Raw genomic sequence first — 26964 nt, 5'->3', positions numbered from 1 at the left:
TATTTTCTTATATGTGTTTATGTGGAACTACATACCTACATTTACAAAATATACATGCATGCTATCTTATAACTTTCCTCCATGACACAGAATTTATTGTTTAGATTTGTTTGTATCATTCAAGTTTTTTTTTTCCCCTCTCATCTACAGGATGATTTTAATGACTGCTTGTATTTCCATAGTGTATGTAACCAACTTTCTATCACTGCATATGTTGGCTGTTCCTGGTTTCCTCCATTGTAAGTATTGACAGGTTTTTGGAGAATAATGAAATGCTGAAATGTTTGGCTTGTTTCTCTCTTTGGGTAGAGCCGGCTGCTCAGTCTTTTTTTCTTCCTCTTTGTATCCTTTAGCTTTTGGGAGGAGGCCCAGAGAGCTCCACAAGGGGTAATGTGTGTGTTTAAGAAACTCAGCTAAAGAAACAAACTGATTGCAAAGAGCTCTGAACCCAGAGTGCTGGGAAAATGCTGAGCATTGTAATTGGCCTAATGCTGTTCCCCTGAGAGATGCCATCTCCCTTGGCCTCCAAAGTTCTGGCAGGGATTGTAACTTTTCTTATCCAGCTGATGACAGACAACTATTTGGCACCTCAACAGTTAGGTGCAACCCCCAATACGTTTCCTCAAATCTTTAAAGCACTCATTTGTGGTGCCTACCAGCTCATCTTTGAATATGGAAACAAATCTAGCCTAATGACGTCAGCCAAGCAGGACAGTGGGCTTTCGGTTTCATCTAAAAATGATAGCCTCTTAGCATTGGCCCCTTCTCCCCGAGCCAGGCTGTTGGTCAGTGTTGACTCAGGAAGGAATGCCTCTGATGAGCCACGGGCATGCCAGAGAATTACTCAGCACATGCCAACAAGTAACCTCATCCGATAATCAAGCTGGAGCCAATCTGTGAACTCTTTGCGTAACAGCATGTTTGGATTTGGGGCTTAGTTTTCAAGGCTTGAGTTTCACGATTTGCCTGAACATACTCCCAGTCTCTCAGGGCCCCTCCTGGGTGCCCTGCCTCTGCTTGTAAAAGCAGAGAGCAGTTCTAAGATCCAGGGTTTGGCTGTCCCTGCAGGTAATGCAGAACTCGGCCAGGGTTCAGCTGTCTCTCACCTGGCTGACCTCCTCTTTCTCACTAGTGCTACTTCTCTATACCTTCTAATTCTTGCCAACAGGCCAGTCATATGGATAATAGATGTCTCATCTTGCTGCTGGAATACTCATTAGTGATCCCTTGGTATTGTCATGACCTTGGATGCACTTTACTAACAGAAGTTTGCTGACTGACAATTGCTCATGTAAGAAAGTTCTATGCAGCCACCACTGCAGGAATCTGCAAAACATTATTGCAGCAACAGGTATGGGAGCTATCCAAGATGTTCCAAAAGGACAAAGCTCACACATCTTAAGGGACCTCCTCCTGATCTAACAGCTTCGATTCCTGAGCATCTATGGATTTATGTAAGATCCATATTAGTGTAATACATGCTGGCTTTTATCCACAATTGCTACAGACTGACTGCTACGGTCTAGGGTCCCCTTGGGCTTGAGGTCTACAGACCTGGGCCCATTGACTTTATCTGGAAGGTCTTGTGTGTTTGCATATTCATTGTGATATGGACAGAATTGTAGCAATCCTTTAGCTGGCAGGGGCTAAAATCATTCTTCTGGCGAAGAAACACTCCAAATGAGAAGTCCAAATGAGAAGTCATTCCCATTAAAGCTGTTATCAATGTCCCTGCTCTTCTCATAGTGCCGAGCTCTCTGATCTCCCCATAAGAATGAGGCTGAAAGCATAGAACATCCATATCTATATCAAGAGCTCCAGCACCATATCAAGAGCTCCAGCACCACTCAGTCCAATAGCTCTAATGGGGACTAGGGGACAAAGCTTCCTTAGCAGCAAAGGGATATGGACTCATACCTAATACAGAGCTTTACGAAAGAAATAAAATTAGGCTGTGGGTGGGGCTCAATGGTAAAAAAAATTTTCTTGAATGTGTGAGACCTTGAGTTCCATCCCTGGCACTATAGTGAAGAAGGAGAAAGGGGTGGGGAGAAAACCTTCAATCCAGCCCCCCGAAGAAGGAGGCTTTCCAAAATCCCAATTCTGCCCTAATGATAACATCGGATGGCCAGATAGACTGGGTTTAAACACAATTGAATGTCTTCACCTCATCAGAAAGGGACATCTCAGAAACTGAAGGCTGGTATTCTAACATGTTGTATAATGTGCTTTTTACAAGTCAGGGCTCAGTCATTCTGAAAGGAAATATCCATTTCCTTTTCCTTCCAGAACTGAAAAGAACCCCTCTAACTTTATTCATTGCAGAACTTCACTGTGGTTAAGGGCTGAGAGAAAGGAGAGGAGCCCTCTCTAAGCAACTAGCAGTACCTTTTTATTAACATACTGGACAAAGGTGAGAGCCAAAGACTTCATAAAAAAGGAAAAAAATACTTTCAAAGTAAAAATTATACTACTATATTTAACAAGTGCGAGAGTAAAGTACAATAATTATTGGTATTTTTATTGGCAGTAATAAGCTTCAAAAAAATCTCCAAGTTGAACCTACACCACCTGTGTTTAAGAACATAAAATATGGCCTCTGGTGACACTAACACAAGGAAAAAAGAAATTTGGGGAACTGTCTGCATAGTTCATTATGGAGATTAGGTAACCTAGAGTCCCCAAAAGACAATGACAAAGTTTTAAAGGTTTAAGAGGCTTCCTTCAGAGAGCTATTGCCTTTATATGAATTAGATGAAGATCATTAAAAGGATTTGAAGCTGCTCTACTTGGAAAACAAACCAAAAAACCACCTTGAACTTGAGCCCACAAGGAATGCTGGGAAGGTTGAGATAGAAGCCTGGCTTTCCCTCTGCTTCAGACTGCACTGGGAAGGGGCTCTCCCCAGGAGAGACACTACAGAAAATCACAGCAGCCATGGTTGGCAAGTAGTAAGTGGCCTCACCCCCAAGCCAGGCTGTTCAGCTTTGCCACACCTGGCTGAAGCACAGGCTTCCCTGCAGGCAGGGAAGTTCCTTGTATGAGGCAGACAGGGATGTGGGTGCCTGGGTCAACTCCCAATCACGTTTGCCCATGACCAGCACTGTGAAGCTGTTCACAAAGCAATCTAGCCTCCAGCATCACACCACTCCATTTAAGAAAACCTTACAAAACAAGGCATGAGGCTGTCCTGCTGCTTACTCTGCTATTTGTCTGGTTACTGTGGTCTCAGCATGATCCCTTCTAATTATTAGACAATTATCTCAATTCTAGGAATCCAGTGTTTATTTTTCCCCCCAATGTAAAGACTACTAAGGAGTTCATCTTTCCTAGTCAAATCCTCAAGGTGAACTTTTTTAATTCATCCTTCCAAGGAAAAGAAGCTGTTGATGAAGTCATATGTATTTATTTAGACACATACGCCATAGGCACCCCCTCCACCCCAGGAAAGCGACAATCCATGTACATGTGTCAAGTAGTGTAAAGGTTGCCTTGGTCATAACCTCTGTTTATTCAATAGCATGAGATTAAATACACCTTAGTGTGCGCAAGGAACTCCCTTGGTGTTTTAAAGCTCTGGAGCCACAGTATCACCATTTACATTCTCAAAGTGTTGTCAATGACAACATAGTGGTTGCTACTTCTTAAAAACTGGTTTTTTTTTTGTTTTTTTTTTTTTTTGTAGAAGAGCCTCTGTGGCTGGAAAAGTTTCTGCTTTCTTAGAGGCTAGCTCATTTCCTACATTAGGATTTGCTTGGTTTAGAAGAGAAAAAAGTATAAAAATCATAGGTAAATATGGGAAAGGCTGAGAGAGAGAGCTTAATTATTAGGCTAATAATTCACTTCCCAGATCTGCCACCTTGTACCCTTGTCACTTTGGAATCCTTTGTGCCTTAGTTTTTTCATCTGTAAAACTGGGATAGTATTAGGGCCAAGCTGTTCAGAGCACTGTCTGGCATATAGTCAGTGCTCTCTGAACATTTCCTTTTCTAATTCATAGTCTAGTCTGCCAAGCCTTGGGACAGAGTAATTCTTCTTACTCACACCATCACACATTATTGAAAAGGTTTTGGTGTGAATTGACTGGCAAACTTCCTCTCCCATCTGTCTGGTAATCTTGCCTTCCTCTTCCCCCAGGCTCAATGTAGTTCCTTTATCTCCACAACTTCACAGATAACTTATCCTATTACTGCTCCCAGAGGCACAGAAGCATTTGGTTGTTTGGTTGGTTGCTTTGTTTGCCAGAGTGGGCCTTTCACGCATTCTATCACTTGAGCCATACTTTCATGCTTCACATCTGTATTTGAACAAGGATCAAACCCAGAAGTGCAAAAGTATCACTCTGTGGAATTTCATAGTGAAAGGATGTTTCTCAAGCCCCTCAAATCACACCCCAGATGTGGTCATTGCCTCCGAATATTAGTGATGCTGATTGGCAAGAAGTCACTTAAACTGTTTAGGAAGTGCGTCCCAGCCCTCCCAAATCTTGCAGTCTGAAAGAGAACTTTGATCTTGAGTGATAATAAAAGCTGAAAGTAATCAAAGTCCAGAGATATGGATCATGAGGCTTTCTTGTCGCTGCTATTAACAAGGAGGTGCAGGGGCACTCTCAGGTCGGAATAATACCTGCTCTTTGGCTTCAGGAATGTCACAGTTTAAAGGAAATGACAAAACACCAGATGTTGATAAGGACCGGCCCCTAGTTGACTGAAGATAGCCCGAGGAGCCTGGAGAACAAGAACATGTCTCAAGAACTTGAAAGCCTTGGTTGTTCTCTGCCTTAGGGCTGAAGTATTGTCTGGAAAGTGACAGAGTCCAACCCTTTCTAGCTGGATAATTAACTGAATGCTGCAACACAGGCCAGGTGGGGGAGGGGAACCTTTACTAGGGAGAATAGGAGCCTAAGTATCTTTCCCATCCATTTTACATCATCTTTAGATTTTCATTGAATGTTTTCCTTCCACATCAGACACCTTGATTCCTGGGTGGTCTGCCATACTACTTCCTGCCAAGTCCCAGCTACTTTACACTAGGTTGAAGGCTGGGGGTACTTGGATCTTATTTCAAAAGGAGAGAGGAAATTGAAAACAGAAAGGCTTTGTGATGGTCTTTAAGAGAATGTTTTTTGTTTTTCTTTTTCTTTTTCCACCAACATGGAAAGCCTATGGCTGGTATCTCTAGTTTGGAGCTTGATTGTCGATGGTGGTAATGGTGATAGTGATGACGTGTGTGTGTGTGCGCGTGTGTGTGTGTGCGCGTGTGCGCGCGCATGCACATGCTTGTGCACTTGCACAAGTTAGTGTGTGTTTTCTGTGATCACTAACCATCCAAAATGGAAGTCCTGTCATAAGTCAATCTAGTATGCAAACATAACCCATTGATGTTAACAAATAGGGACCAGATGCAAATAACCCATTCAAGCCTAACATGAAATAACTAGCAGGAGTTAAAGAAAACTGTCTTCCCACCACTCTATTACCTCATAAGATTTCCTTCCATATAAAAATAAGCAAGGGGAAAGGAGAAAAGAAAATGAGACTTTTCAGATGTTTCAAAATTTCTTGAAATATCAGCAGTAGTACACTTGCTCGAAGCACACAAGATTGCCTTAGAAACCGCTGAAATAATTTCAAAGTTGTGTGAATTAGACATGCATCCCTAAAACAGGTTAGGTCCTTCCATCGCAAGAATGGGCGTTACAGCAGGGAAAATTAATTACAACAAGAAAATAGACTCCAAATGGAGGCCAGTGAGTCAGTGACTCATAGCCAGGTGTTCCCAAGAAAATTTGGTTTTGCTCAATCCACTGAATAGGGTGTCACTGAAGACATGGTTTTTTACAACATTCCCTGAGGCATTGGTTGGTTTAACTGTTCTGTATAGACTGCCAAGCAGTTGTTGGGTGAGGCCTAATAGGGAATGCTAGAATGGCAATGGCTAACATTTTCTGTAGAAAAAAGTTTCCATTGAGTAAAAGGAAATAGATAATGTGAATAAGCTCACAGAAAGTCTCCCAACCTCTGATTGCTGGTTTTTTTTTTTTTTTTTTTTTTTCAAGAATTCCATTGCATTTCAAACCACTGTTTAATCAAGAGGCTAAAGAAGTCTTAACTTATATATTGGCTGAGATTTTCGACTGTTAGAGTAATTCTTATTTATTATTATCTTATTTGTTTAGGTTTTTTTTTTTTGAGACAGGTCTTGCTATAGAACTAGTGTTTGAGACACGGTCTTGCCTCAAACTAGTCTTCCTCCTGCATTAACCTTTCTAGTGATTGGATTATAAGTCTATGCTACCACACTGAGCTTTATCCTTAATTTTTGAACTTATTTTGTAGGTTCCAAGATAATTGGTCTTGAAAAACTTCATACATATCTGAGGATGAAAAGAAAACTGAAGGGGTACTTAGCTAGCAGTCCTGAGGCCCTGAGCATGTCCTTCAAACCACAAAAAAAGTAAAAGGAAAGCTAAATTTGAAAAACATGGTAATAATACCTCAAGTTAGGAAAACCAGACTCTAGGGAAGCGTTTGAGTGAAATATTCCCAGTTTTATTCCTAGGGCAGAAATAGATACAAACTAGGAAATCCCTAGAAGGGATGCTGGTAGAACATATGCTGGTGGGAACCACAAGTTCCTTTTGTGATGTTCTCTAACGCTTCAGTGTTATTTACAAGAAGTTCTTCTTAAAGTCACCCTCAAAATCTCTTCCCTAGAAACTTTGCCTAATTCCCTCTCTTGCTCTGAGAAGAAATGAGAAACATACCAATCCAGTTGTTCCTCTATTTCTATTAAAGTTTGCACCTATTAGGCTTGCTCTCAACCTTGCATTTTATAGACTAACTAAACCTCAATTTTGTAAGCTTTTCCTTTAAAAAAAAAAGACGGGGGGAGAAGGGGAAGGGAAAAGTAATTTCACAGACATATCCATGTACCAACCTTGAGAGCCACAAGCCTTTAGAAACAACATACATATTACCACATAGACAGAACCACACTGAGATAAATACTGTGCTTGGTTCATAAAGCTGTGGTGTTATATTGAAATTCCTGCATCCTGGGCCATCAGTGGCTGTACTATAGATTTCTGTCTTCTCTCTGGGGTCTGGAAGGAGTTGATACTGATGAGCCAGACTAATAAGATGCACCCTTGTGCTGATTAAACGTCCATTTTCTTGGGGAAATGGCTGACAGGAGCAGGATAAAGCTGTGAGGGAGCTTGAAGCAATTTCACAAATCTACCACTACCAGGGAGCTTTATTTGTGTGCTTAGAGCTATTATTAGCAAAACAATGGCTGGAAAATATACCAGGAAGAAAATTAAGAAATGACAGACTTGTTTTTTAAAAGAAAGAGAAAATCCTTGTAAACTTTTTTCAAGACAGCCTTCCGGAAGAGGCTCAACTTCCACAGTGCCTAGAGAAGGGGGAGCCAGCAGAAGGCCGGGCGGGGGGTTGGGGGGTAGGGATTTGAACTCCAGTTATCTGATTATGGATTTCCAGCTCAGTGACCAGGACAGAAGCACAAGCTCAAGGTTCTCTACAAGGGAGGAGATGCATAACATACTGATTGCCATAGCTCACAAAGTCACCTCTGAACCATGGTGTACATGGGTTCTTAGAGGACTAAGGGAATCTCAGAAAGAAGTGATGGATGAAGAGTGGTTTTTAAAAAATTACAGATATTTAGCATGGTGGTGCATGCCTGTAATCCTACTTATACCACAGGCAGAGATTGAGAGGATCCTCAGTTGAAAGCCAGCCAGGGCAAATGTTCAAAATACCCCACCTCATCCAATAAGAAGCTAAACGTTATATACTTGTTATCCTAGCTGCATGGAATATACAAATAGGATTAAAATCCAAGCCAAAGGAAAGTGGAATGACACCCTGTTTGAAAAATAATGCACATAAAAAGAACTGGGAATATGGCTTACGTGACAAAGTTAGGTCTTGAGTTCAAAGCTGAGTACTGCCAAAGAAAGAAAAAAAAAAGTAACACAAAGGATTCTATTTACGCTGAATAGTAGAGTAGCTACAACTTACCTGTGGTTATTAAGATTTAAATATGACTAACTGGCAAGGTTGAGATGTTCTGGGGAAAAAGAAAACAACATTCAAAAATCATATGAAAAAAATATCCTTACTCATTTAAAAATTCTGTCTACATGGAACAACAGTATTTTGTTTAGATTACGTTAAATAAAAAGCATTATTAAAATTCATGTTATAACAGTGAATGAACTTTGAAAAGATGATGCTAAGTGAAAGAAGCTAGACACGGAAGGCTATACATCAAATGAGTCCATGTTTACAAAGTGTCCAAAATGCAATTCCACAGAGTCAGAAGGTAAATTAGTGGTTTCACGGGCCAATGGAGTTTTAGATGGATATGTAAAATGAGCTAACAGCATGGGATTTCCTTATGTTGTAATAAAAATGATCTAAAATTGGTTATGTGTTAATTGTATAACTGCAAATATATAATATTGTTCACATTAGTGGGTAAATTGCATAGTTTATGAGTTGTATCTCAATAATGTTGTTCAGTATACATATTGATATGCCAAACCCTAATGTTAAAAGTATGTGTTTTTAAATACGTATGTTCTAGAAACTTCTAAATCTTATAAATGTCAGCTATTAGGTTTCTACTGGACCTGGCTGGGTTAGAACAGGATAAGGAAGCTGCAGAACCCCCAGGTCTGAAGACGATAAACACAGAAACATAGGGCAGAAGAGCAGCCACCAATGCTCACCTTTGATGTACTACCAGAAAGGGTGAAAGAACTAGATACGGTGACATGCTCCAGCAATCCCAGCTACCTGGACGATGGAGGAAGGAGGATTTAGGGTTTGAGGCCAGTCTAGAAAAAGTTAGTGAGACCTTATTTCAAAAACCAAATACAAACAGAAAAGCTGAAGGCATGGCTCAAGTGGTAGAATGTTTGCATAGCATGTACAGGGTCAGGGATCCAATCCCTACGACTGAGATACACACAGAAAGAAAAAGGAAAGAATGAAGGTAACATTTCTGGACCAGGGTTGTTTCCAGCCAGCAATAGAACTGATGATGCCAGGCACCTCTGGGCAAGTACGATAGTTCTGTCTTTATTCACTTTTCTGGAGAACTCTTATTAGCCCAGCTAATAAAAGGTGGGGCAGAGTTGTTTACCTTCCACAAGTGTCTGTCTCAGTTGCCTCTTGCCCTGTTTCTGATGGAGGTCGGCGCAGGGTGGTGGGGGGAGGGCTGATTCCATAGCTCAACCCTCCTTTAGCATTGGCATACTTATAACCCAGCCTTGGCGAGCTGCAGCAAGCGAACCAGGAAGCTCTGTCCTGTCCTGAGAGTTGGAAGCTTCTTCAAGAAGTATTGGCCATGGGAGCTTGTCTGGCCCTTTTATGATCTGCCATAAACAAACCCTAGCATTAGTCACAGGCTTGGCAGAGGCAGCATGCAGGGAAGCCTTGGGTGCCTTCTTGGCATCTTCTCCTTGCCCAGGTTTTGTTCCAATTCAGTTCCTTTGCTCGCCCCCAAACTAAAAGCCTTTCACAGCTCAGTGAATGCCAGATAAAGGAGTTATGCTTAGGGCCCCACAAAAGAAAGAATTCCATTGCTTATTTCTGGAGATGAGAAAGATGAGTGGATTGAAGGAAAGATTGGTGAGTTAGCTAGATGAACTAGGACCCCAAAGGCTTAGCACTGGAGGAAGGGTCAACACCCTAAAAGGAAGAAAGAAATTTACAGTAGCTGCTTAAACTTTAGACATATACAATGAATATTTGACATTATTCTGTGTTTTATCCAAGCTATGTCCTGTAATGTTTCCACACTGCAGTAAACATTTATTTTTCTCTTGAGTGACCATGTACAAGGCTCTGGCGGATAGCATGGGTAGCAAGCCAAGAAAATGGACTGGACAAAGTTCATGACCTTGGGGTATTGTCTAGAGTAAAGCTATGTCCCTTCTTTCTTATGCTGCTATAGTCACAGAAGGAAGTTACTTGTGTTGGTGCCAGCTTGGTATGGCTTAAGCTTCTGAAAGGCAGAAGGCATAGGTGCTCATTGTTGTGCCTTCACAGAGGGCCTGGTGTGTGTAAGTCCTAAAGCAGTATTTGTGATCCGAAAGATGGGAGGATGGGACGTCGGGTAGATATTTAACTAATTTCATGTTATTCAATGAATTAATGTTTTTGGTGATTGATGATAAAAGATTTCATTTTTATGATAAGAAAACACATTATACTTTTGGATTCATCATCTATCAATTTCCCTCCCTAAACAGTGCTTAGATAAGTTGATTAAAGAAAAAGAGGAAATAAAGGAAATAAAACCTCATTACAGTTTATGGGACCTATCTCTCACTGAATCTTGTAAAACATCTAGTCAAATAGAAGAGACTGAACTGTCTTCAAGTTTGTCTTTCCTTCTCTTTTAGTTTGGATCCCAGCTGTTCCCCTAAAATCCATGTGGAAGTGGTCTCCAGTGGTGTATGTGGAAGGTCCTAGAAGCATTAAGAGGTAGAGCATAGTGAAGGGTCTTCTGCTCTTTCTTTTCCTTTCCTTTGTCTTTTTTGCCCGAGTCATGAAGGGAGCAGCCTTTCCCTGCCATGTGCTACCATTATGTAGTGTTTTGGCACAGGCCTAAAAGTAATGAAGGCAACCTATATATGTTAAGCCATTTAAAAATCAAGAAGAAAGGGGCCTGGAGTGTAGCCTAATGGTAGAGTGTATTCACCTAGCAAGCACAAAGCCCTGGGTTCAATTTCTGGATACCATATACACAGAAAAAGCCAGAAGTGGTGCTGTGGTTCAAGTGGTAGAGGGCTAGCCTTGAGCAAAAAAAGACACTATCCAAGGACAGTGCGCAGGCCCTGAGTTCAAGCTATTACTAGATCTAAAATAGAGTTGTCAAGGCTCATTTAGAATACTAGAGGGCTGGGAACTTGGAAGGAAGGAGGGATGGAAGGAAGAACGGAAAGAAGGAAGGAAGGAAAGAAAGAGAAGAGGTTCTATTTTCAGATTTAACTAAGATCTCTAAAAACCTCTGTCAGTCTCATATTATTACACAGCCCATCAGCAAGGGAGGTGGACATGACCTCAGCGGGGTGACTTAAGCAACCAGATTCTCTGAAGGAAACAACTTGCTGTGATATCATGGCTAGCAGGGGGCGTGCAGGTGCAGCTGTGTGGGAGACTATGGCATGACAGCTTCATGTAGTGGGTTCAAACCCCCCTTGCCCACACTGCTTGATCTAAGTCATTCCTGCTCATGCTATCAAGATTGTGACTCAAGTTGCCAGCAGCAGCTGAAAGGAAATGATGTGGTGACTGTGTCTGAAGTCTGATTAAATGTTGGAAACAGAAAAGAAAGTCTACTTTAAAACATACCACTGTATTTTATAAAGGCTATGTGAGATTTAAAAAAAAATGTTTAGTATTCCAAGTATTTTCCCTTCTGTGTCTTTAGAGACTGGCTTTGAGAGTGATGTTTTGTTTACTTAACATTTAATCAAAAGAGATTTGGACCCCACCAGCTTTTGAGCAACAGATTCGGTGGCACTGCCTCTTCAAATTTAGTCTGAAGAGAGAAACTTCAACCAGATGGGGAATTTGATGTCTATAATATGTTCTAAAAAATCAGCTGGTCTAACTTTACAGGGCTAATAAAAAGGAAAAATTTTCCTGTGCTCAGGTTTTTTATGAATTATAAATAACCATTCACTTTGGAAGATAGCACATCATAAAATCTTTTCACAAATATGCACAGATCCATTTTAAGATCCAAGGAAAAAGATGTTCAAAAGTCTCAGATGTCCTCAGTTTTGATTTCATGGGGGAAACATGTTCTTTAACCATATGGATGCTTTTAACAGGGCCTTCAGCTGGGGCTCAATTATGACACCCCAGTGGCTAAATAAGGGATTTCTTTCCTTCTAACATTATTTTCTGTTATTAAAGGTGGAAAAACCTTCCACAAATAGCATACTATTAGAGTGCTTTTGGGGGATATCTTGGGAATCAAGGTTATGTGTCTGCTCCAGAAATGCTGTCTGTAATTATCATTCCTCAGTGGTTCTGAGGACACAGTCTTGGGCTTTTCATTAATTTTTTGATTCTGAGAAGTCTGGAATGAGTGTCTGCTCTTGATATTCAATATATGACAGATGGAGTTTTGTGTTGTTGTTTTTAAGGTCATAGACTTTTCCTTCTCTTTCCTGATTCCTCCAATATGGATTTTTTTCTAGCTGCTTTTGTACACGCAAATGAAAAAAAAATGAATGAATGAAAATAAGTCAGCTATGAGATTCTTTCTAACCCAGATTTTGGGTTCTCTATAATCTGTTACTATAGACATTAAAAAAGGGAGCATGCAAATCTAACAGATGATTAGAATAGGGTCCATAGTCAGAATAGCACATTGATTTTCACAATATTCTGTTATGAGTATTTTCATACATGTACCAAATTGAAAGAATTTTACAGTGAACACCATATAGTTGTAGATGTTACATTAAGTGTAGGGGGGTGCATTTCCAGATATCAACCACATTTCATCTGTTGCTCTTCTTTATCCCTTCACTCCATTCTTTAAAAAATTCAACTAGTTTCACTGTTCTTTTCCTATATAGGAATATAAAGTATTTCAACCATATTTATCCTTATTCCACTGACACTGTTCTCCTAACAAGGCCTCTTTTATTTTTCAGTCACTGATTTTTGAATATATATCGATAATACCATTTTTCACTATGGTATTTTGCACATGCATATATTATGCTTGAATCAGAATACTCCCTTCTATTGAGGTCTCATTCCTACTTTTCACTGACTCAATAGAGTTTTTGGTTGGGGGAGGGGACTCAAGTCCCAATAGAGTTTTATAAACCCAAACTGCCTTGCTGAGTCTCATGAAGTTGTCTTGAAATGAAAAGCTTGATACAATGAACCAATTCAAAAAGCTCTAGCTCTAGAATATACTAAGCAGTGACTCTAGATATGCCTCCTAGGCTGGGACAGGATCTAAAATAATGATAAGTTTCATATCTTCTTCAGTAAAAGCTGAAAGCTTGGTGGCTAGTTCTCTCGCCTTCTCAATCACTTTCTGGAGACTATGGACAAGGTCAGAAAAGGTTCTGAGTAAGAAACATTAAATAGAGGCCAGGAGTTTGGCTTAGTAGTAGAGTGCTTGCCTAGCATGCATGAAGATCTGAGTTTGATTCCTCGGTACCATAAACATAGAAAAAAAACAAAACAAAACAAAACCAAACCTGAACTGATGCTGTGGCCCAAGTGGTAGAGCTCTAGCCTTGAGAGAGCCCAAGGATAGTGCTCAGGCCCTGAGTTCAAGTGCCAGACCTGGCAAAAAAAAAAGAAAGAAAGAAAGAAAGAAAAAGAAATTTTAAATGGAATGTCAGGACCTCTGAAATAAAGATAAAAGTTCCAAGTGTTAGTACACAAACATGATAGGAATATTTATAAAGGTGAAATAAGTAGAGCTAAAGTCACAGGGCCATATGACAAATTATGCCTAGTTGTGCAAATGAGATGTAAAAAGCACAGATATCTGCATTTCGTATAACATTAACAATGGAACTAAGCATGCACACTCTACATTTCTTCCCCTTTACCATAGCAATCTGGTATTAATAACACTTCCATTAAGGCACTGAGGAGATCCAGGTAAAGCCCTATCAGGGTGGAATCCTACTGGCCTGCAGTGGCGGAAGCCTTGAATGGGTACTGGAGGAGGTACTGTACAAGGTACAGTGGAGGAAGACTATGAAGGCTTTTTGTTTTTTTGTTTTTCCATTTCTGGGGCTTGAACTCAGGGTATAGGCACTGTCCATGAACTTTCATGCTCAATGTTAGTACTCTACCACTTGAGCCACAGTTCCACTTTCAGCTTTTGGGTGCTTAATTGGAGGTAAGAGTCTCATGGACTTTCTTGTCAGGGCTGGCTTTGAACCTTGATGCTCAGATTGCAGCCACCTACGTAGGTAGGATTAAAAATGTGAACTACCAGTGCCTGGTTCTAATGTTTTACTTTCTGGGCAAATCTTTAGGCAATTCTACCACCAACTTTCTTCGAAAATTATGTCCTATAATCACTAAATCAGAAGGACAACCAACTGAGTGGGAGAAGATCTGACAAAGGCCTAACATCCAAAATATACAGGAACTCAAGAAATTAGTCCCTCCCCAAACTAATAAACCAATCCCTTACGAGCAAAGGAGCTAAGGAGAGACTTCTCAGAAGAAGTAAGAGTAGCAAAAAAAAAAAAAAAAATTCACCCCCCCCCAAAAAAAAGAAAGAAAGGAAAAAGAAAAAAAAAAACAAAAACACACAAGAAAATGGCCAATGTCCCAGGCCACAAAGGAAATTCAAATCAAAACAACTTTGAGATTCCATCTCACCCCTGTTAGACTGTCCAACATTTGAATCCTAACAACAACAAATGTTTGTGGGAATGTCTCTGTGTGTGTGGGGGGGGGGAAATGAACCCTATTTCTGGGAATGTAAACTAGTACAACCACTCTGGACAGCAGTCTAAAGGTTTCTCAAAAAATGGAACATAGATCTTGTCTATTACCCAGCAATATTAATCCTGGACATCTATTCTAATTTGCACAAACCAGTATATAGGAAAGACACTTGTACATCTGTGTTTGTTGCTGTACTATTCACAAGGCCAAGTTATGGAAATAGCCCAGTTGCCCTACAATAGATGAGTAGACCTACAGCCATTAGAAAAAATAATATTTCATTTGCAAGAAAATGGATGTACTTAAAACAAGTCATGTTAAGCGAGAGAAGACAAGCTCAGAGACAATAACGACACATATTTTCCCTCATATGCTAGATGCAAAATATACTGGGACATGATAAATTTTACAAGACTTGTCATTCACACACAATCAAAGGAGGGCACTCTTAGGGAAGGAACCCAAAAGCCCAATGCCTTTGTGCCTCTGATCATATTAGTAATATTTATGGAAATGAATTCCAGGAAAGGAAACAAGAGGGTTTTGTTTTTCTTTTTGTCTTATTTGTTTATCTGTCTTTGGAATGGTAAGAGGGAGCACAGAAATGGAGGGACAAAAGGTGAACAAATGTAGCAGTGATACTCCCTAGACACTATGTTGAAAATAGACTATACAACTTGTGGGTAGGGATGGGATGGTAAAACTGGGAAAGAGTGAAGGAAGGCATGACATTGTCCAAAAAGAAATGTACTCATTACCTGACCTATGAAACAGTAACCCCTCTGTACACTGCCCTTATAATAACAATTAAAATGTGAATAAAATATGCTCCCCCAACAGTGGACATTCTTCTTTTTACTTGTGGAGTGGGAGGTGAAATGATCCAGAACTTAAGAGTCTTACTTTTTTTTTCTCTCTCATTTGGAGCTACTTCCAAATGTATGTGAAGTAAAATGATGAGCTCTAAAAAGTCTCTGTAGCCTTAAACTAAGCTTATTCTTTGTAGCTTGACTGTAGGATAACAGCAGAAGGGACTTGGCTAGATAATGGGGGATATACATTGGAAACACACTTAAAACACTTCCTAGATTCTTCCTTCCTTCCTCCTTCCCCCCTCTTTTCCTTTCTTCCTTCCTTCCTTTTTTTCTTTTATTTCTTTCCATTTGTATTCTTCTTTCCCTCTTCTTGTTTTTGGTCTGAGATTGGAATTTGGACTGGGTATCTGCTGCTTTTGCTCACTGGTTAGCACTGTAGAGATGGAGCCACGTTCCCAACCTTTCCATTTGTATTCTTGAATGGCACTTCCATCTTTATAAAGTATGTCTGAGAGCCCAGTGAAAAGCTTAGCAAGGAAAGCCTTGAGAGACTTTTCTTGTGACTGAATAAAAACTGACAATAAAAATGTTAACGCCTGGTGATTATATTAATAATAGCTGAAAAGGAAATCAATCTCATAGCGAAATTTGGTTAACTTTTCAGCCAAGATAACTTTTGTTCTGATTCAGAACCCAAGTTCAACAGCACTGTTAATGGAAGTTATCCTTTCTGAAGGAGGGCTCCAAACCATTACGATGGCCAAGATGTGGTTACTTTCCTTAGTTTCATAAGGTTTAGCTTAATCTCCAGATCTCTATGGTTTGTAGATCCGTATTTCCTTTCAAGCTGATATTTGTCTTTCACTTGTTTCCAAATTGGCATGCTGGTTTCAACCCAGGAATGACTTACGAGAGCCCCAGTTCTTCCTTTGGTATGGCCCTTATCATTCTAAAATGAATTCATGGGACTCCTTTGTGATACTCAGCTTTTGTTTGTGGTATGAAGTCTGTGAATGTTTAGTTGACAATACATGTGTGCCTCTCTCATTTCCTGTTTTTAAGGACTGTGTTTAATTTATTTTAAAGGGTGGAATACTTTAAATTACAACTCAGCAGTTTTACTAAGGAAGGCAGTAAAATACAATGAGCAAGGAGTTTTACTTCCTTCTTAGAATTGCTACTCCCTTATTTTGAAATCTAGATATCTTCCAATTGCTGGGAATGACTATTCACTTATGCTGTACAAAATGTACAGAAACCAGACCATGGCTGGAGCTGTGCAGAGCATGAGATTCCTGCACACTATAATTCCATCTTTCCAGACGCCTTATTAGTACACAGAATGCGTCTGCCTGTGCTTGATATTATTCTATCTTGTTAAGCCCCCACCTCCCCCAGGCAGTGCATTTGGATTGGTTAAGAAATACAATTGCTTAGCCAATCAAGCAAAAGATTTCTCCAGCAACCCTAGCAACACCTGACAATGGTCATTGACAAGTGTTAAGAGAAAAATTCTTGACAAAGCCAACCAGTCCTTGAAAATATCCCGTCAAGGGAAAATTGGGTTAGTGCTGCCTACAGAGCACTTTGTGTGGCCAAGGACGATACTGGTTTGTGTCAGATCTGCTCCTGTGCCAACCAAATCTCTGTACCCACTCGTTTGTTTTCAGTGGTTGTAGAAAGAGTTCATAATAAGACTTTAGCTAAGGGGTCACCCTTCTGTCACTGATGCTAATTTGTTACTCAGGGCATGGCAAGAAGAGCATTTTCTGAGGGCAGCAAGTCACCTGGTTGTGTCCCCAGTGGCATTTTCCCCAGCCTTCTGGTTACACATCTTTCACCTCCCAACTTCACTCTGAACCCTGATGGGGTGCAGTTGGCAAGGCTGCCTCCCCTGTGGGCATATTGGGGCAGTCTTCTGAGGATGTAACTAGAACTATGTGTTCTCACCTCTTTCTGGAGGCTTGATAGTAGGATCTTAAAGGCAGGCCCAACAAGAGTGAGGTGGGGCAGCAAGTGGAAAATAAGAAAGGGGATCTGCCAAAAAACATGCATAGACAGTTCACTGGCAAACACATGCTTCCACAAAAGACATAATAGCTGTGTGTATATGATACCCTCCTAAAGTTCCTGTACACCGTCATTCCAGTTAGGCTAGTCCTCTTGAAGGCATACTGCAAGCCCTGGTTCAGTAATCCATTGTGCAGTGATTAGTTACTGATGAGGTTGAAAATACCTAAATCATCCAACAAGTAATCTGAATTATTTTTTATGATTACTAGTGTTAGACAAGCTACTGTCACGACAAAGGAAGCCCTTGGGTTATGGACACAGACATTTTGCACATACACAAATGTGTTCACATAGCCACATACAGGAGACACACCTTGGCAAGAGACACCAAGGTGGGAAGAGGGAGATAGGGATCTTCATGGAGACCCCGTGGGCTGAAGAGTGTGAAATCCAGGGTACAATTGATCAAGTTTACTCCACCCCCACAACCTCCCCACAACACCATCCCTTTCCTAACTAACCTCACACTCCAGGGCCTGTCCTAACTTTAGTTTTCCACTGGGGGTTGTCACTCAGTTGGATTAAGAAGTCCCTTGGGGGGTACAAACCAATTGTGACTTCCACTCTCAGCCTTCCTACAAGTGATATTGGCATTTTTCAAAGTGGACTCACGAGTGTGAAAGCATTAAATCTCTGACGGTTGAATTATAAATTAGGGGTTATCTTTAGTCTGGCCTTGCTCCAAGACACCTTCTAGGTAGAGGTCTCCTCAGGGTATTCTTAAAACCAGAATTGCAAGCAAGAAAAAGTTGGGGAAGATGGGATAGAGGGTTGCAGTGGAGAGGTATGTGGGTGATCAGCTGGGAAATACATCCTTATTTAAATGGCGAGAAAGAGCTCAAGTGGTTGAGCTTCCATGAAGAAACAAACCAATAGTTGGTTTGGGGATCTTTCCTATTTGCCCTTCAGAAAATGTTGGTTTTCTAGTGGCAAAAGATGTGAACTATTCTAAAGCAGTCTATTAGAACATAGCCATATCTGTGCACATAGATTCTAAGTTCAAAGTCAGATGGAAATTTAGCTGCCTAAAAAGATCTAAAATTGTGGACAATTGACTACTGAGATGTCTTCTTTTTCTAGAATTTTCAAAAATTTCAATACCTTTTGGTCAAGTTTCCTGTGGGTATGAGAAACAAGCAGCTGCTAGCTGTCCAGGATAACTACAAAAAGCAACATCAAACGTTGATTTCTTGTCCGAAAACTAAGGTAGTTTATTTGTCTGTGAGAGAGATGCAGAGATACCTAAAGTTGAGTATGCATATAGTTTAGTACTTTGTAAACTCAGGTTTCCAGGGTGTCAAGGAGAACTCTGTAAAATATGTGAAGGTTTGTGAAGGTGCCTTGAGGGAAAAGGAAAGGTTCTCACATAAGAGTTGAGAGTTCATGCTCAATAATTTGAACTTCACTTAAGGCTAAACCTGGCACTAGAATCTGGGAAAGCACAGTTTATCTTTAATGGGACAGTATGGCTGTGGAGGCATTCCTAGCAGAGAACAATGCCTGACACCTTATAAGCACAAAACTAAATATTTGCTGACATAGAAACACTGCCTCCAATTTACAAATATTTTACAATGTGCAAATACTACCAGAGGCAGAGAACTCTAGAACCCCAAAGAGTGGCTAGCCCCTCTCCCAACTCTGAGATCACTGTTTCTGATTTCCATGGTAACAAGACTTGCAATTGCTCAAACTTGAGAGACACTTGAAATGAAAGCCAGAAAAATAAAAAAATTAACAAAAGACAAATGCTACAGGCAGCATCTATGACAGTGTGGTAAAGTTTTTTGACATTTGTTTGGGAAGATTTTCTTCTATTTCTTTGCTTTGTATAATGCAACGATTTCCAGAATGTAGCAGCAATAACTTCACCCTACACTGCTGAACATTCTTCGGGTAGATTTTATTCTTTTCTTAAAAGGAAAGACCCACGAGCCTTGGCAGTGATGGAGTAACTGTATGCTGCTTTCCAGCTCTCTTGGCACTGCTTGACATTAGCCACAATGAGGAGGCCAGTTTAGTTGAAGTGTCCTTGTTTACTCCCTTCCTTGGAGTGAACAAATATTTATTGAGCACATAGTACTTTTCCAGTGAATCTATCCTACATATAATTAAATGAAAAATTGCAACTCTGATAAGGGTTCCTGGGGGAAGCACATGCATTAGGCAGAACTGACCTGGCAGGGCAGACAGGCTTTCCTAAGGAAGTATGATTAAACTGAGTTGGAGAAAACCAGGCCATGATTTTAGGGCCTGGGGAAGAACATCCAAGAGGTGGGAGCTTGTGAGTAGAGGCCCTCTGGAGGAAACGAGTGTTCAAAGAACTGAAAACAGGCCTGAGGAGTCTGCCTTGGCAGAGCCCAGAAGAGTGAGTAAAGGGGATGAATGTAGAGTAGTTGGAGAGTTGGGCAGGGTGAAATCATTCCTGGTGCATACCCTTGAGTTTTGCAAGGTGGCCTTGGTAAAGATTTAGTCTCCAACACTCCTCATTTTGGGGTAAGTGTGAATGCACAGGAATGCACAGCAGACTGTTTTCATGTGCAGTCTAGCCAACAGCACCTTCTGGTTCCTCTAAACCCTGTCAGATCATTGCCATATTCCAGATGTGAAACAACCATGTTCCAGAAGTTGTAATTTCTTGATATCCTTTCATCACTACACACACACACACACACACACACACACACACACATATTTGTATGTATACAGAAGGGGGAGGGAAATACCTTAGTCATCATAGATTTAATTACCACCAGGTATTAACCCCTCAGAAGCCACAGTTCTATAGTTTGTTCCTATAATAACCTCTTCATTATCTGGGACCCAGTTGATATGCAAGGAAGTATGTAAGAAGCCAAAATGAATGGGACACATATTACATAAATTTAAACACAGGAGACATGTTTCATTAAGAACTTGATGGACTTTTACTTTTTTATTTAAAACACTTTAAAAATTATCTGTAAGTAGCTGGGTAGAGGGGTTTCAATTTAACATGTCAGTTTGAGTATAAGGCATCTTGATAAATGTCACCCCTTTCATAATTCTCCCCATCTCTATCAACCCTACCCATCCTATCTACTTTCTAAGTTCCACTGAAGTTTACTTTATACACAATTCTAACAAGCAGATTCTTTTCATTCCAGGGAGCCAGCAGAGGGGGAGCAGTAATTTGGAAAGAGAAGGGATGTTATGGGCAATTATAGGACAATATTGAAAAGTCATAGGGAATAGCACAATTATAAAGAGGGAGGTGGAAAAATACTCAGGGAAATAAAGGAAACACAATTACATCTGAAAAATGGAAAGAAAGGAGGAGAAGGAGGGAGACAAAGAAGGATGGAAGGGAGAAAGGAGGAAGAGAGGAAGGAAAAGAAAGGAAAGGAAAGGAAAAAATAAAGGCATTTTAGAAGGTCTTCTGCTGTTATAGACAACTTTAAATAAATAGTAATTGTATCACTGTGTTTATGTTTAAGAAGCCATGAGAAGTATGTTGTTTTAGAAATATTCCACTTACAGAGTTAAGCTTTATAAAAGTTTTCGTGTTGAAAAAGCAAATTTTCCACACTTTGAGAACCTGTCTTTTTAGGATAGTTCTGCCTAGCCCTTGTGTCTCTGTAGTCTGATTCTGTGGAGGTATTAATACAGATTTCACATTGAAAAAATGCTGGGTATACCAGCTTTAGTTGAAATTTCTTCATTTTCACATTATTGGATTCTAGGTTTGAATAAAATCATGGAAAATGACACTTTTCATGTCAAAATTGTTGTGATGCTATTCTTGACAGGGAATGAGTTCTTGAATATTTAAAAATATTGTAGGAGATAATATGCCCTTAATAAATCATTTTAAAGTTTATCTTTTCACATTCTTAACTTTTTCATGTTTGTCTTTTAAATGCAAATAGTATTCATCTAGGCATAAGGTGCCCCCTAAAGTTACCTGGTTGTCTAAATTCTACATTTTTACTTTTCACTAGGAATGAGGATGAGCAAAACAGTGTTAGATCACATTGGAAATGCTCATGCTATATGCTTGTGAAATTATTTTTGGAATGACATTGTTTTCTGCAAATATATCCTTCATATATATTAAAGTATCTTTTGGATTCCTGGAAAATAGATTCATACTGTAGTATTTAATATCTTAACTGTGTTTTTCTCATATCATATCACATGTCAGAGATTAAAACAGTGAACTGGTAGAATGATATAATTTTGAGAAAACCATTAATTTTCCTTTTTTCATGTTGTAGCAGTCCTGAAGCTTGAATTTGGGGCCTGGCTGCCATCCTCTAGCTTTTTCACTACTTCCAGCTTTTTCTGGTTAATTGGAACTAAGAGTCTCATGGATTTTCCTGCTTAATCTCACTTTGTTTGAACCTCAATCCTCATATTTCAGCCTCATGAGTAGTGAGAGTTACAGGCATGAGCCACAGGTGCCAGGCTTTTAATTTTCTAAATTATAATTTTGTATATTTTATTCTTTCCAGTTTAAAATGGAGTCATATACCTCTCCACAATTGACATAGATAAAACAGACTTGTGTATCTTCAGTTTATCCAATTAGTAGAACTTTACAAAATTCACAATAAAAGTTGGTTGTAGAAAGGGGGAAAAATTGAAAGCTACAGTTAGATGTGACATTTTGTGTTTCTTTTGACTATCACTTTGTTTTATGCTTGATTTGCAGGCTGATAAATATTCTAGTTCTGAGATGTTTTTATTTCCTAAGGCCTTCACCACTGCAATGAGGGTTGGAATGAAGAGAAGAATGGTAATAATCTGGTATGTTTTCACAATACTGAAAGGCAATACCTTTTACCCTTGGACCATAAAATAATGGCCAAAATGACAAATCTGAAGTAAATTTGTTTCCATCACTCTACTGATTTTTAGCATGTGTTGAGAGTAGATGATTTCTTCTTTAAAATTCCAGAGCATAACTAAAGGCTACTAGTTTAACAATTTTTTCTTAGAAATAAGATCAATTACTTAAATTTATAATTGACCATTAATCTAACAAGTGGATCAATAGTTGGATATACTGTCTTATATTACAGCAAATTTTTAAAGGTACATATTATGGAATAGAAACCTTATGGGTTTGTGAAAGATGTTTTCCAGTTCTGCATATTCTGAAGAATTGGCTTTAAAAATTACTCTATCCTGACTGAATCAGAATTTCCAGAGGGGAGGTAAAGGAAATCTATATTTTAAACAAGTGTTCAGGGTGGTTCTTATGATCTGGCAAGGCTGGGAAATATTGGAAAATGGAAAAAAAGGTTCTGGCTTAGGAATATGAATGTGTCTCTGCTTGATTCGAAGCCAAATAACATTTTCCAAATTTCACTAAGCCTCAATTTGTTCATTTGTTTCTTGTTGTAAGAGGACTAGGGAAGCAAGATATTGAAAAGGGTCTAGTGTTTGCCATTCTTTAAAATGTATTACTAGGGCTGGGAGTTTGGCCTAGTGGTAGAGTGCTTGTCTAGCATGCACAAACACCGGGATTTGATTCCTTGGTACCACATACATAGAAAAAAGGCAGAAATAGTGCTGAGGCTCAAGTGGTAGAGCTCTAGCCCTGAGAAAAAGAACCCAAGGACAGTGCTCAGGCCCTGAGTCCATGCCCAGGACTGGCAAAAAAAAAAAAATGTATTACTATTAGTATACCTGATTCTCTGGGGTTTAACGAAATTGAAATGGGGCAATTTTTTTCTTGCCATCCAAGATGGAGCAGTTGTTTTAAACTGGCCAGTTTGGGGTTGATAATTTCTTGACTCCCCCTTTTCTCCTTCTTCAAAATATACTTGGTCTAAATGACCAGCCAGGAAGACTCATTTGATACTTTCTCCTGTGAGGTGTCATCTATAATACTTCGTTCTTCATCCTTTTTAGCAACACAGTGGAATTCTCTGTCATTCCACTGGAGGGGAAAATAATGCCTAGTTCATAGATTAACTATGCTTGTGAAGCTTTCATTGCATCCTAAACAACTGAATTATACTCCATGGAATATAATTGGCTTTGGATATACTATCAAAAACATATTCCAGTATGGAAAAGAGCATGGAAATGAGCATGACTTTGTGTCCATCTTCAGATGATTTGAAGTTTCTTAGCTCTAATCCAATTTTCATGTCTTGGAATCTTCCGACTAATAGCAAATAATTGTCTTAATTAGCTGAAATGACTAGCAGAAACGATGAGGCAATGTTATTTTCTTTCTGCAGGTCTCCTCCTAACCACAGAGACTGTGAAATTCTTGCAACTAAAGGGTAGTTTTCAAATTTTAATGTCAAAAGACTCATGTGGGAAGCTTGCCACCCATGTTAATTTCTGGTTCCTGACTCTTGAGATTATGTGCATTTTGCTTAATGTACCCTAGAGATCTCTGAGAATCACCACTCCATGAATCTGACCAATTTCTATTGAACTTATTTCATTTTTCAGTTTTAATTATTTTGGGGACTTAATTATTTTGCTACTTAAGAAGCCCAGGTTTCCTTCAAAGTTGCCATCTTTTAGCTTCTTAAATACTGGGATGACAGGTTTGAACAACTAAGTTGTTCAAATTTCAATTTACAGTAAGAGAAAGGCACAACTGATTTTAGGCCAAGACATACACTTTTTCTTTTCTTTGCTATCCATCCATCCATCCATCCATCCATCCATCCATCCATCCATCTCTATATGCAACTGCTATGAGCCAGTGTTAGACATGGTAATTGATTAGGATTTGGGAAGTGCTTCTCTTTTCCTTGAGTTTTACTTTAGCTACTGAGAGTACTATTTATGAAATCTGCCTGGGAGCCTAGCAACTGACCACAGTGGCCAATGTGGTGTGCTCTGCTGCGATACAGTGAGTCAATGCTTATAGGGAGCTGTAGACTTTTTGTAGTTTGGTTTCTTACCCATTGCCTAACGGTAAACATTGGAGAGGACTCCGTCGCTGGTCCCTGGGGTAGATGCCTGCAGGAAAAGGGCAATTTAAGTAATTTAGTAATGATTTATACAAACACTCGAAAAATAACTATAAATCCTCAAAAATGAGCAGTAGTACAAGCATGAGCCAAAGATGACACCATTACTTGACTCATGAGTATAGCTAACTTCTAGGGAGACAGAAGACTTCCAGTGAACTGCTGGGTACTTTGAGACTATAGAGATGGATGAGGCATTCTCTTGATGCTTAGAGAACTTCTAGTGGAGGGGGATTACAGGATGGGAAGAAGAGGGAGGTGGGGGAGGAAGAGGAGGAGAGGAAGAAAGAGGAGGAGGAGAAGAAAAAGGAGGAAGAAGAGGATGATGGGGGCGGCCGTGGCAAGTATAATCACAACTGTGGTGCTAGGCAGAATGGCAGGTCCAAATGGTAGATCCAAAAGCATTTATAGGGTTCAAGGAGAGAAGGGTTCCACTTCCGGGTGGGTTTTTCCAGAGGAAGTGGTGTTTGATTAAGGAAGGGAAGGAATTTGACAAGTTTAAAGGCAAGAGATGTCAGGATACAGGAATTTCTTGAGCAAATGTGTGGTATGGACAAGTCCTATTGAGACATTATGAAATTCCTGTTGGGGAACTGGGGTTTAATGAAAGACAAGGCTGGAAAGCTGGGTTTGGTCAAATACACCATCAGAATTGTGTTTTAGGAAGCCATTTAGGAATGGTTTTGACCTGAAAGGTGGCAACTCTCCAAGGGGTGAGTCACCAAAAATGGGAGAAGCGGATGGTCAGGCTTGGGAGAGATGAGGGAAAATGTTGAAAGAGGTGCCATTTATCAGGATGTATGTGCTCACAAACTGACCATGCTGAATTTAAACCCCTTTGTATATTACTTAAGGACAATTAAAAAAAACACTTACGGGAACATAGTCGACATATTAGTTCGGAGAAAGATCAACCCAAAACTCAGTGGAGGAAAATGACTTGGAGACATTGGAGAAATAGCAGGGATGGCAGGGAAACTCAGGGATGAGTGAACAAGTCAAGAAAGAAAGAGTGATGGCGGTTATCAGAGACTGCAGAGAGGGCAAATCGGGTCATATTGAGCTAGTGGCACTGGATATATCTTTAAATGATGAATTTAGAGAACACTGGAGTACACTGAACCCTAAAGCCCTGGGTCCTAGACTCCATAGCGTGGGAGACAACTAACTAAAGAGAAAGAGAAACCAAAACATCAACGATCTGGCTGGGCACTCTAAAGGTTAGGCACATCTGAAGGTCTAAAGGTGTCTATTTTCCTGTTCAGTGTGAGTTAATCCCTTCCACTAACAAACACCCCAGAAGACACCGCATGAGTCACTTGTCCTGTCTGAGGGCGCCAGTTTTGTCATCTTCAACTTTCCAGTTCAACTCTTCTGTGTGCACACGTGTAAAAAATGCTCCGCAATCTGCACATTACCACAAGCTCAAGTCCTATGAGGACAGAGGAGAGCTCCACTTGGCGTTCTGCTTTTCTATCTACTTTCAAATAGGCTTCCAATTGCTTAAAGCTGCTGTGTGTGCGTTTAGGAGATCTCGAAAAGAAACAACGGAAGGAAAGAAACTTCGTCCCTCTTCTATTTGCCTACAAAGATCTTCCAGTTTTCTGTTCAGGCCGTTTCCTAGGCATTGAGGAGAAAACTACCGGATCAGACACACAAAAACAGAACGTCACCAACTTGTTCCTAACGAGCCACCGCGGAAAGGCTGCCAGCGGGAGTCCCGTCCTCAGGGGCCTGCAGCCTGGGGCTCCGGGCAGCTCACGCGGGGCTCCGCGTCTCTGGGCCCTCGGCGGGCGTTTTCCTTTAAATAGGTGCCGCGTTCTAGGGCTTTAAATCCCGGCCAGGAGGCAGGTGGTGGGGAGCAGCCAATAACCTTAGAAGACGCGAAAGTGTCAAAGAGATAGGTCTTATCTGCCAACAATAGGGCGCTATCTCTAACTCTGTTTACCGTAAAAACAGAAGGCGGGGGCACCGGAGTAAAAGGTGTCAGAGGTAATTAAGTCGGCGGCTTGGAGCGGATCTGGCCGAGCTCCGCCGAGTGCGAAGGAGAACAATGTCCGCAGGGGTTTCGTTCAAACCCGGATAGGCATCTCCGCCTCCTCCGGCGCCCTGGTACCGGCCGCCGGACGCTCTCGCGGCTGCCCAGCTCCGGGATGAGTCGCCGCCAGGACGGTGGGGAAAACGCGGCGGCGCACGTTCGAGCGTCGGGCAGCCGGTCGGATCTAGGCTGCGGATCCTAGTGCGCACGGAGCGCGCTGGCGGCTGCCGTCCGCCGCGGGCCGGCTGAGCCGAGCTCGCGCGCGCCCAAGGGGCTCGCGACCGCCCCTCGGCGTTGTACTCACAAAGGTGTGTTTGCTAACCCCACTACCCGGAGAGGAAGCGGGGGTGGGGAGCGCGCTCCGCCGCCAGCGGCCGGACTCTGGCTGTGCACCGGGGGTCGCGGCTCGATTTCCCGAGGCTCCACCCGGGCGGGTCGGCTTCCTGGCCCCAGGCGCAGAGGGAGTACGAGGGTGGGGCGGCCGCAGGCGGCTCCGGGGACGCGCGTGGCCGGGCTGCGGGGCAGGTTCCGAGCGCTCCGGGCATGTTTCAGCCCGATCGCTGAGACAG

The 26964-nt window shown here is 40.9% G+C and overlaps 1 long non-coding RNA gene across 3 annotated transcripts in view; it reads right to left on the bottom strand.

The window, feature by feature from the left end:
• The window catches only part of LOC150064447 (uncharacterized), a 63827-nt gene extending 37477 nt beyond the window's left edge, over positions 1 to 26350 (bottom strand). For all 3 annotated transcript variants that reach the window (XR_016535268.1, XR_016535267.1, XR_016535269.1), the window contains exons 1-4: positions 26306 to 26350; positions 24289 to 24346; positions 8759 to 8825; positions 8046 to 8094 (exon numbers count right to left, since the gene is read on the bottom strand). This is a non-coding gene — a long non-coding RNA (uncharacterized LOC150064447). The remainder of the gene's footprint in view (positions 1 to 8045; positions 8095 to 8758; positions 8826 to 24288; positions 24347 to 26305) is intronic.
• Positions 26351 to 26964: the final 614 nt, after the last annotated feature.

This window comes from Megascapheus bottae, chromosome 4 (genome assembly GCF_031878675.1).
Source record: "Megascapheus bottae isolate mThoBot1 chromosome 4, mThoBot2.hap1, whole genome shotgun sequence".
Taxonomy (NCBI): Eukaryota; Metazoa; Chordata; class Mammalia; order Rodentia; family Geomyidae; genus Megascapheus; species Megascapheus bottae.
Note: the sequence above shows the minus strand (reverse complement) of the source record. Positions and strands in the feature narration are given on the sequence as shown.